The following is a 10,777-nucleotide window of genomic DNA, read 5'->3' as shown; positions in this document are numbered from 1 at the left end:
ACTCGGTTGCAGGACCGAGATGAATATTTAAAATTCCTCAATGCACCTATTTCATTGACAGTTAAGAAAACATAAACAGTTAAGACAAGTATTGACTACTTTTTACGTATATTTATCTTGCTCAGTCTGCTCAAAATATCAAATGTATACCCTACAATTAGATTTAATAATTATTTAGTAAATCACAATATAAGCACCAAGAATAAACTATGAATTTTGGTGCCTGTTATCTAGATTTGAAATTTCGGATTCATACATAGAATCAGGCTGAAATATAAATATTTGAGATCTGGAAACCGAAACATGTGCTAGTACCAAGATCATAGCCGTTTGTACAGTGGCGTATTTACGATTTTGTTTCGGGGGGAGGCTTTGCTAACTTTCGGGGGGAGGCTTTGCCTGAAAATGTGAAAATTCTGCAAGATATTTCATATAGTTTACTATAGTAAGTAAGATTTCGGGGGGGGCTTAAGCCCGGAAGCCTCTCCCCTAAATACGCCATTGCGTTTGTACCTAGGTAATGCGAGCGGAAGACACTTGCACTAATTCCGCATGTAGTTTGAGGAACACGAGAAATTAAAAACAGATAAATATTCTTTTTCAGGAGTAAGTCTCTCTTTAACATGACTTTTCATGAGTGTTGTGTTCAAATATGAAAACTGTAATGACAACTTGTTTGAAATAAAAACCTTTTCATTTTTAACAATAAAGTTAGGTACTTTCACATTGGAGAAAAATTAGCAAGGCACATACCACTGATTAGGGTGCTGATTCTTATGGAAGCTTTCACTTGAACCGGAAGATTTCCTCATGTTAGTATCGGATTGCCACAATTCACCTTGCTGAAAGACGTGGTTTATCAGGAGGTCGGACAAGATTCTTTTGAACGTAGCCTGTAGACTGCTTCTAGTCTCAATTATTCCCATATAACAAGACTAGCCATATACATAGTTGGTTCGAAATAAGTTAAAATATCACTAATTGACCTTAAGGGGATAATCGTGATTTAAATATTCGTAAATCAGAAGAGATGTGAAAGTTAAGCGGTAAAATAAATCCGATAATTCCGGAATAAAGAGATTTATATGCAACCTAATGATAGCAATAAAACTCTTTATGTAACATTTTCAAAGCTAAAATTAACAGTTATCTTCTTGAAGAGGGTTTAAGGCAACATAGAATATTACAAATCCAATTATTATAAGTAGTACCTCTGACAGCCCTGCATTTCACATCACCATCGCCCTTCATCCTGACAAGTGGGCAATTCACTTACCCACAATGACTTTTCAGGCGTTCCAGTGACATCAATATCTCAGTTTGGGTTTGGGATCATGCTTCGGTGGACCTTGACTATCACCATCAGCAGCTATTAGAAAATCAGAACTTTTTTCTGTATTAGATAATGTGGGTAACTATAGCTTTTCGTCTATAGGAGTCAGAGAGTGTATGGTATTATCGCAGGAAATATTTGATACATAAAACTTAGATTGTCAGTATTTAGGAGCAACTTTTAAAATAATCAGTTACTGTAAATGTGTTACAGATTAGCCGAGAAAACCCGACAGCCATAGTCGAGTGGTCTGCGGCATTAGGCTGTGGATCCTTTTACTGTAAATGTCTTGGATTCAAATCCCGCTTCAAATGAACGTAAGCCCGATGGTAGGAACCAAAGGACTGTCGTGCCAAGAATTTAATTTGTTTTAATTATCATAAATGCCTTGTTTATTATTAAATTTTATCCAATATTTTCTTTTCAACCAGTTTGCGAAACTCAGAGCTAGCTACGTGTTTTCTTTTTAACTCATGTTCATAGTTAGCACAACTAATCACTAAGGAAAAACAATCATTTCAATAAAATTCGCCTCGCGTCTTTCGTAGCTCTAAGTTATTTTCAGCTTTTTTAAAAAAGCTGAATGGCGTTTTATCACTTTCCCCTCGCTTTCCCTATTTTTTTTTCTAGTTTTACCTATGTTTGTTTGCACGGATATTGCGTCTATATGCACGTGCTTAATGTGTTCGTTTACAAAAGCGGGCCATTTTCCTGCCACTATAGAAACTAGAGTGCCCTGTATCAGAGAAATATTAATTGACGTATGTAAGTGAATATATCTGTGATGAAGTCATAATTTCTCAGTTTTTGCATCGCACATAGTTTCCTCATCCTCATTAATCTCTTCACCCCCGCTTCCTGAATTCCAGTTCTGGTATTCTTTCTTGAGCAAGGCCTATTTAATGGGAGACTGATGTCTCATGTAGACTTATTAACTATATCATCAGCAATAAAGAAAGTAGGGTTTAATTTGCACTAATTTTAGAACATTACGTTAATTAAATAATAATAATAAACGGAGTGAGCTCAGGCTACTTGTTAGGATTCTTGCTTCGCAATTGGATTATACCGAGTTCGAATTCGGAGACCAGCTATCCTGACTGAGGATTTTCCAGAGTTGTTCCTCAGTTATACTGGGCAAATGCTAGGTTAGTACCTTGATCTAAGGCTCTGGAGACCTTTCTTCCATTCCTTTCCCAATGTTTTCATCTGTTGATTATTACAGTGTAAAGTGGCCTCTGAGGATGTATCTGGTAGCTTATAGTAAATAAACAATAACGACTTAATATATCTTCACGAAACGTGTGGGTTAATTTAACTATAGCCTTACAGTCCCAATAGATAGCTAAAGTTTTAATATTAATTTCCTGACTTTTAAATACTATTTTCATATTGTTTCAGCTTTTAATTTTCTCATGTATGTTCCACCGAGAATTGAACCTGAGATCACATGAACAAATGCGAATATGTTAAATATTTTTGAACACTTTAATATACAAAACACAAAACGCTTCAATGATACGATGCATGGATATGTTTTGGTTACGTCCTGCAATGTATGATTAAAGAAACCTGGAGGGTGAAGAAGAAATAACAGAAATCTCTTTTATATTTACTCCTTCAACAAACTCCTGACCTCAGAAGGGCAAACTATAAGTTAGGTAATAAAGTCGTACAACGAACACTTTTATTAATACTAATAATACTACACAACCATATCGCTCTCCTGAAATTCTCGTGTGTATGTTTAAAGATCTACTGTTGTTCCACGCCAACCAGTCTATATTTTTTGTTGTACCTTCGAAGTGAAAGATTTGTTTATTGTTTGAACCTAGTGAGTCAGAAACTACTATTAATAAAGAGTTTGTTTTGTCCAGTATTCCTGCGATTAGAAGGGTCTTATCTAAAAGATATTTCATTTGTATATGAGAAAATAAGAAAGTTTATATAAGAAAGTAAATATTGCAAGGTTAAAATAACATAAAGAACAAAGGTAGCACAAACGTGTTATGGAAACATTTAAAAGCACAGCATCCTACTATATTAGTGAATCCGAAAAAAGTTTTGACGAATTTTAGATATTCAATTTTATCATCACAATTTCAGATGTAGGTTTGGATACGAATCAATATCTGAGATTCGGATCCAGATCCGAGATCCGGACCCAGATCCGAGATCCGAGTTTCGGATCCAGATCCGAGATCTGGACCCAGATCCGAGATCTGAGATTCGGATCCGAGATCCGGATCTAGGTCCGGATCCGGCAAGATCCGGATCCGGATCTCACTGGATCCGGGATAACCGGATCCGAAAATTTTTGGCCATCCCTACTATATACAAGTTAGCTTATATCTGAGATTGTCATATGATTAAAGAAGAAGAAAAGAACATGTGCACTTCTACGCATCGTTTCGTTTAGTTTTTGTTTGGAGCTTAGTTATTCCCACCAAAGGTTTTCAAGACTGCTCATCATCTTGTTTTTCATTCTTTGTGAGAAGAAGAACTGAACGAAACAATTGAGTACAAACTTGGTAACACCGTGTTACAAACTCCTGTTTGTAGGTGCGTCAGCACCATGGGATTGCGGATCAAGAAGAAGGCCTTACGTTGAATAAGCAGTCACCGACAGACGACAAATGATTGTCCTCCAACGTTTGGGAATATGGCGTGAGACTAATGACCTAATCTTGTTAAAAATCTACTTGTTCAGAAACATTCACAGAGGCTTCGCATCAGAACTGATAATTTGACACGATCTTAAAAAAATGGACATGAGATTCGGAACATAAAATATTGGAAGTCTTTAAAATTCGTAACAAATGAATAAGAGAAATACAAGCTGGACCTAGTAGGAGTTTTTACCATACTTATATATATATATATATATATATATATATATATTCTTACCTTATTTCTATTCATATATTACTATTCTATTATAAATCATCTTGTTTCATTACCCTTATTCCTTCTTTTATATTTATTATTTTTCCTTTAATTTGCAGATTAATTTACCAACGACCTAATACACCAAGTCTCCTGTCAAAAGCGTACATGAATGTCCATACGGAGTAAATCTTATGATACAAAGCTGATTTTCCTAACGAATTATTATATTTAACTCAAGTGATTCCAAATGTATCATTTCTTTATTGTAGAGAAATTGCCGTTATAACCTACGACATTTAAATATGTTATGCCTACTTTTGCAACAGTTTGAAAAATTCATGATGAAAAGGCCATTCAGAATAATTGACATTTAGCAGTTTGGACGCTTACAAATACAAGAAATTTTAAAAGAGTTAACTGGAGCAGATGGGGGAACGAAATACAAAATTTACGGTGAAATGAATAGAATAAAATGAAATGTCAACATAAGAGTATCAAGAAAGGCAATAATGGTCATCAGTGTAGGGTGATTAATTAGGGAGAAAAACGAAGATAAATTCTGGACTACATGAGTTGGCAGATTAAGCGATCAAGCAAACAAAATAATATGACAGTGTTTAAAATCCACTGTCTTATTAAGTAACCTACAACGTAGCTATTTGTTCTTGTAATAGAGGGAAATACAGAAATGTAGAGCGGAAATTAATAATTTTGTTTGATATCTCATTTTATGTGTATGTGGTGGGTCGGCGTATATTAGTAAAATCCACAGAAGAAATATGGTGCTTGAATTCATAACAGGATTGCACAAGTAATGAAAATATATTGGGATCCTACATATAGCTATCTCATGTATTTGTAAGCATCTAAATACCAATTTACGGTCGAATAGATTTTAAGGTAGAAATATGAAATGGAAAATGTATTCTTTACCACGTACAACACTCCGTAGGAAAGGCATGATGATTGGAAGTGCTATGTTAAGGTAGTGTACAAAGTGATAGTACAAATGTCGCAAAGCTGTGCAGTACACAAGGCATGCATTTTAGGGTATATAAAGTGTTCTCCATTATGCTCGTTTATCCTTTAACGCGGTAGCTAGCGCGCCTGCTCCCTACGGACCCACCCTCTCGTTACCGCTCGGACCCCCTGCTGCGTTCCTGCCCTACTCAGCTAGATAACATTCCTGCTTATTAGAGGCCAAGTAGCAGAAATTTGTTCGTGTTTTATACACTTTGGTTTATATGCTATACTTCCACACTGTATTTATACTCAGCCCTCTTGAAGTGAATCTGCAAGTAGTAATGGAGCTTCTCATTAAGTGCATGTTATGCTAAAATAAATCAATTTTTCATGAATATAAGTATGGTGCCGTAGAACGGAATAGTACGTAGGCAAGAAGTAATTCTGTACGAGTTTTGTATCTATCCCATGGACACGTGTTTAATAGAAGTGTTACTCTAAAACTCCTCTAAATGTTTATTTAAGTAATACTGTAAGGATTTATTCTCAAAATTTTAGTGCAGGTTTACTTTTGGCAGACCACTCGAAATAATGGTTGAATTATAATTACTTCACTAATTTCCTTGTTATTATGACATTACTCCGTTTAGCATAGAATAGGATACCGCATTAAGGGGGCCGCCAGAAGTAATTTTTGAAAAATCACAATTTTTTTAATTTGCTCATAAATACTTTGTCGGGATGTAAGACATAAAAACTACATTAGAAGAAGCAAAAATCAACCAGTGCTAATGGCAACTAGAAAGCACGAATTCTATCTAACCGATCAGAGTGGGGCAAAGTTGATGAATCCGCGCGGTAGGGCGAGGGTGCGTCCAAAGAGAGTAGGTACCTCAAACGACAGTGGATATACACGTAAGCGAGGGCAGTGAAAATAAGTGCGCTTGGTAATGATACGAGTATCAATAGCACTTGCCATTATTTCATATTAGTAACGCTCCACTTGTAGACATAAAATACAGCTTCTGTACACTGTGCAGAAATACACCGAAGGTGGAAAATAGTATCTAATACAGTCATCCTTCATATACATTCACTTATTTTATACGTAGTAAAGCTGTTGAAATTGTTTTACACTAGTAACCCTACACTTGTAAATCTAAAATACAGTTGTATTACTTTGTATTTATTTATGTCGGCTGGAGAAATGTGTTCCTTTTATACATGTCTTTTCATGCGAAATATTGACTTTTACCTGAAAATTTTCCAAAATGTGGTGTGCTAAGACTAAATCAGCACCATTTCCTTTGATAGAGACGATTTTAGGGAGAAAAAAAAAACATCTCTCACCAAACTATTACTTAATCTGAGAATCCATAATTATGGATATTATATCCACGATAAAAGAAATCCTGAATTTCAGAAATTTAGAATTACCAATGTATGCGTATTCTCCTTAATTCAATACTCTGTAAGAAAACTTTTCAACAAACGTAAAACAAATCATAATTTGTTGAAAATAAAGACTATTTTCTTGCATCAATCCTTCTTTGTGTTATTTTGATTGAATTTCTATAATATCTTCTTTCTTTTCTTTTTAATCAAAATGTAAGGCGCAGACCAAAACATTAGTCACATACCAGGGCCGGGCTTATATTATTGATATTGTTATATTATTGATAAACACTTGCATACCTCGTTAAGGGGGCCACCAGAAGTAATTTTTGAAAAACCACAATTCTTTTAATTTAAATAAATTTAATTAATAAAATATATTAATATATATATTGCGGTCTCCCTGCTGGTCTAGTGGTTATACCATGGGTTATACCCATTTCCCCTTTTAACATCCCATTTTCCTTTATAACATTTTTCCATCTGCAAAATGTTATGGGGAAAACACTCACCTTGTTCATTGCTTATAGTATCTAATTTTTCAGAGGAATAACTCAAATGTATATACCACTATTTCATAGTTTTCTTCTCTCGCAAGTAAACCTACCCATGTCAAAATCTAGTTTCTTGACCAAACTTGACAGAAAGATGTGGAATATCATGAAATGAGCTTAAGCAAAATTTAGGAGCTTTTGTCCTTAAATATGGCCGCAGTGGCCGAAAACCTGATTGATCAGAATAAGTCGTAACAATGTGTTTCAAGTTTGAAAATCTCATTTTATTTGTAAAATGGGTAAAGGAATCAAACAAAATACATTAACCGACACCGGGAGGAAGCAGACACATATTTGAGAGTATGCTTAGCATGGCCGCGATTTTGAAATTGGCCATCTTGCATCTCGCTCGACTTTTTTGAACAGGAAGGAGGTCATGTAATATACCAAATTGGGCTAGAATTTTACGAGAAATACAATGGTAAAGTCTGTTTCCATAAGTTTATATTTGTAAGACATAATGAAATGCACATTGATATGAATTCGCTGGTTCAAAGATTTCTTAAGAGCTGTAACTTTTTGAAAAAAAAAAAATCAAGTCAGGAAAACCTAATTACATTAGTGAGAACATCGTAAGTATGAAAGGTATAATAACCTTGAAATCATTATCGACTACAGACAAGATGAAATGATGATGAGACAATTACAAACCTTAAGGAACTGGCGGAAGATGAATGAAATAATTTCCGTTGGATTATTCGAGATAGAAGACAAATCTTCATAAGCAGCCACCCATTCAGTACTCTCTAATATTCATTTGGTTTTTGTGACTTGATTTAAAATAATACATCCACGGGATTTTTCGCAAGAGAGGGTAAAGTTTGCCCTCTGATTTTATGTATTTGTAATATAGCTATAATAAGAAAAAGGATATGCAAAGAAGTCGCTCTGAAACTGATTTATTTGATAAAATCTCGGTATTCACACTCAAAGAAAACAATATTTTTACGCCCAGGTGTTTGTAAGGAAATTTTTTGGGAGTGTTAGGGATGTTGGGGGTGTGCAGAACACTTCCTGGACATAATATCTATTTTTACAACAGAAGTTATAAACTGTAAAATAAATAAAGAGACTACTGCAGCATTAAATTCAGAAAGTTTTTGCTTATGCCCGGAAACTTAATACAAACTATTCATTTACTTGTTAAGGAAAAGCCATACCCTCCCTAGTGAAGTCCATGGATGTACCTGTATTCCAGTATATAGTTGTTTTTCAACTGTTTACAGCACATAAATTAAGCACGTGGCAGCACTCTGCAATGTGCCAATTCATGGGAAGCACATGTGTTGTTTTTGCACGTGAATTGATTTCCTGTCGTGTAACGTGTGTCGTGCAGTTTTGTGTTATCAATTCAAATCAGAAAATTGAAAACAGAAATGAAATGAAATGAAATGAAATCTTTGAGTTTTACGTCCCACGTTTATGCCTGTTAGGCTAAAGGAGACGGTACAAATTGAAAACAGAATACTTAAGTAAAATTATTGGAGTCCTTTATATTAATATCACTACAGGCGCGTAATGTGTAGGAATTTAAACTATTTTTTAATATATAAATCATAATGGTCAATAACGAATGTATCAACTGTGTTTGCATGAATTAATGTGTTATTTAGTAGAGAGCAGTGAAACGATGGTATGATCATTGTGTTGTGTGGCTCCAGGCCCGTATCCAGGGGGGTCTAGGGGGGCCGCCCCCCCCTAAATTTTTGCGGGCCCCCTAAAATTTTCACGGTAGGCTTGCAAATTAACTATAATATGGTGATGAACTATAATATTTTTGGATCGGGCCCCCCCTGACTTCAGTCGGGCCTCCCCTAAATTTTTGGGCTGGCTACCGGCCTGTGTGGCTCCAGTAACGCCGAACGTGATGTATGCAATGGCGTACTGTTTGCTTTAAAGCTGTCACACCTCAGAATGCAATATCTGCTTTTCAAACTACTGGCATATACCCATTCAATCCTTTAATACTCCCAGAAACAATTTTTACACCAACTAACATCTCTTCAGTGTTTCCGACACAAGCTCCCACTAGAATGCATTGGACAATAACAACCAGCAATCCACTGAAGAAATCAACAATCCCGAGCTTTCAACATCATCTCCATGTATCTGTGGTCGTCTAGCTAGTGCTTCGTCTCAGTCTTCTCGCTCTACTTCTTCCACTGACAGCTATTTCATAGAACTTATTTCAACTCCAAAAATTAATAGATCTCTTCGTGGAAGGAAGAGTTGAAAAAACGTCCAAGCAGAGGTAGTGACAAGAAGTAGGTTTTCCAAACGTCCTATCATGAAGGATAAAGGACCACGTTTGCAAGCGGTTGGACGAAAGAAAGAGGGAACTAATGAAAAGAATGGCGAAGGGAAAAGTTCAAAAACACGTCATCACAAAGACATTGCGTTACTTGCGAAAGAATACTATTACGACTATACTGGCAAAACTATTGATTGGTTGCAATGTGGAACCTGTAAGGAGTGGTATTATGAAACTTGTAATGACATATTGCCTCTTACTGGACACTGCTCTTCTTGTTTCAACTTATTGTACTTGTTCCAGCATAACTCACAAGTCATTGGTTTCGTTATAATATGAATAAGGATAACCTGGCGGTACTGCATCCATAGTGTATGCAAAACCGCCATTTCACTTTGCTTGACATGTTTATTACTAGTACTACATATATTTTTCCATATTTTTTGGATTATTTTCTAATCAAAGAACACTGAGCTATTTAACAATGCATCATGTACTTTTTTCTGTCAAATATTAAATATGAAATCCTAGCAAAGCTAAGAATGGTGACGTTATTGTGGCCAGTTACCCTATGTATTACGAGCTAAATTTAGTCATAAGGACTCCAACACACTTATTTGCTCTGGGGCCTAATATTCTGTTAAAACAGCACTGGAAAGTAGATTAGAGTGTACCGTAGAGTAGACAGCACTAGCGTGGGGGGTTCCTTAGGCGATCGGTCCAATCGGCTTAAGGTCAGCCCTGTCATCTATAATCATAAACTCCGAAGTAGTCGCTTGGTTTAAGAACACCTAAAATCAAATAATATCCCAACATGTAAATAAATGAATAAAAGAACGAAATAAAATATTGTGTAATGCGCTATGGAGCAGCTGTATAATAGCAGCGCATTATAACTCAACAAATCGAACTTCGCCCAGGGCCTTACGAACAAAAACGTCGTTACTCTGTATAAATAACTTTATAATAATTTCAGCGTTTGCACACACATGTTATGTATCTGTTGATTTTATAGCATGAGATTTAAACAAGGTATTATATCATGTGGTAAGATGGTACACCAACAAAATGGAAGAGGTGATAGTAGGGATGGAAATTAAGTGAAAAATTCCATTGCACATAGGTCGAAAACAGTACCGTTTTCATGTAAGGGATGTTGAAATATCGGCAAATGCGCTCATACCACGGGAATATCTTTTCACTGATATAATGGGGTTAATATGGAGATTTCTACACATGGGGAATGCATATGTGGATTCTGTATATTGCACGGCGACCACTACGTTCCCATTCTACGACACTGCGCTTATCAGATCCGAAATTTTGTGTAATCGTTTGATCCAATAGCAATATCTTCCCGCATTCATGAGATATTCGGCATCATATTGCATG

Source organism: Thermobia domestica, chromosome 12 (genome assembly GCF_964235325.1).
Source record: "Thermobia domestica chromosome 12, izTheDome1.hap1.1, whole genome shotgun sequence".
NCBI classification, from domain to species: domain Eukaryota; kingdom Metazoa; phylum Arthropoda; class Insecta; order Zygentoma; family Lepismatidae; genus Thermobia; species Thermobia domestica.
The sequence above is the reverse complement of the archived record's forward strand: the minus strand, read 5'-3'. Positions refer to the sequence as shown.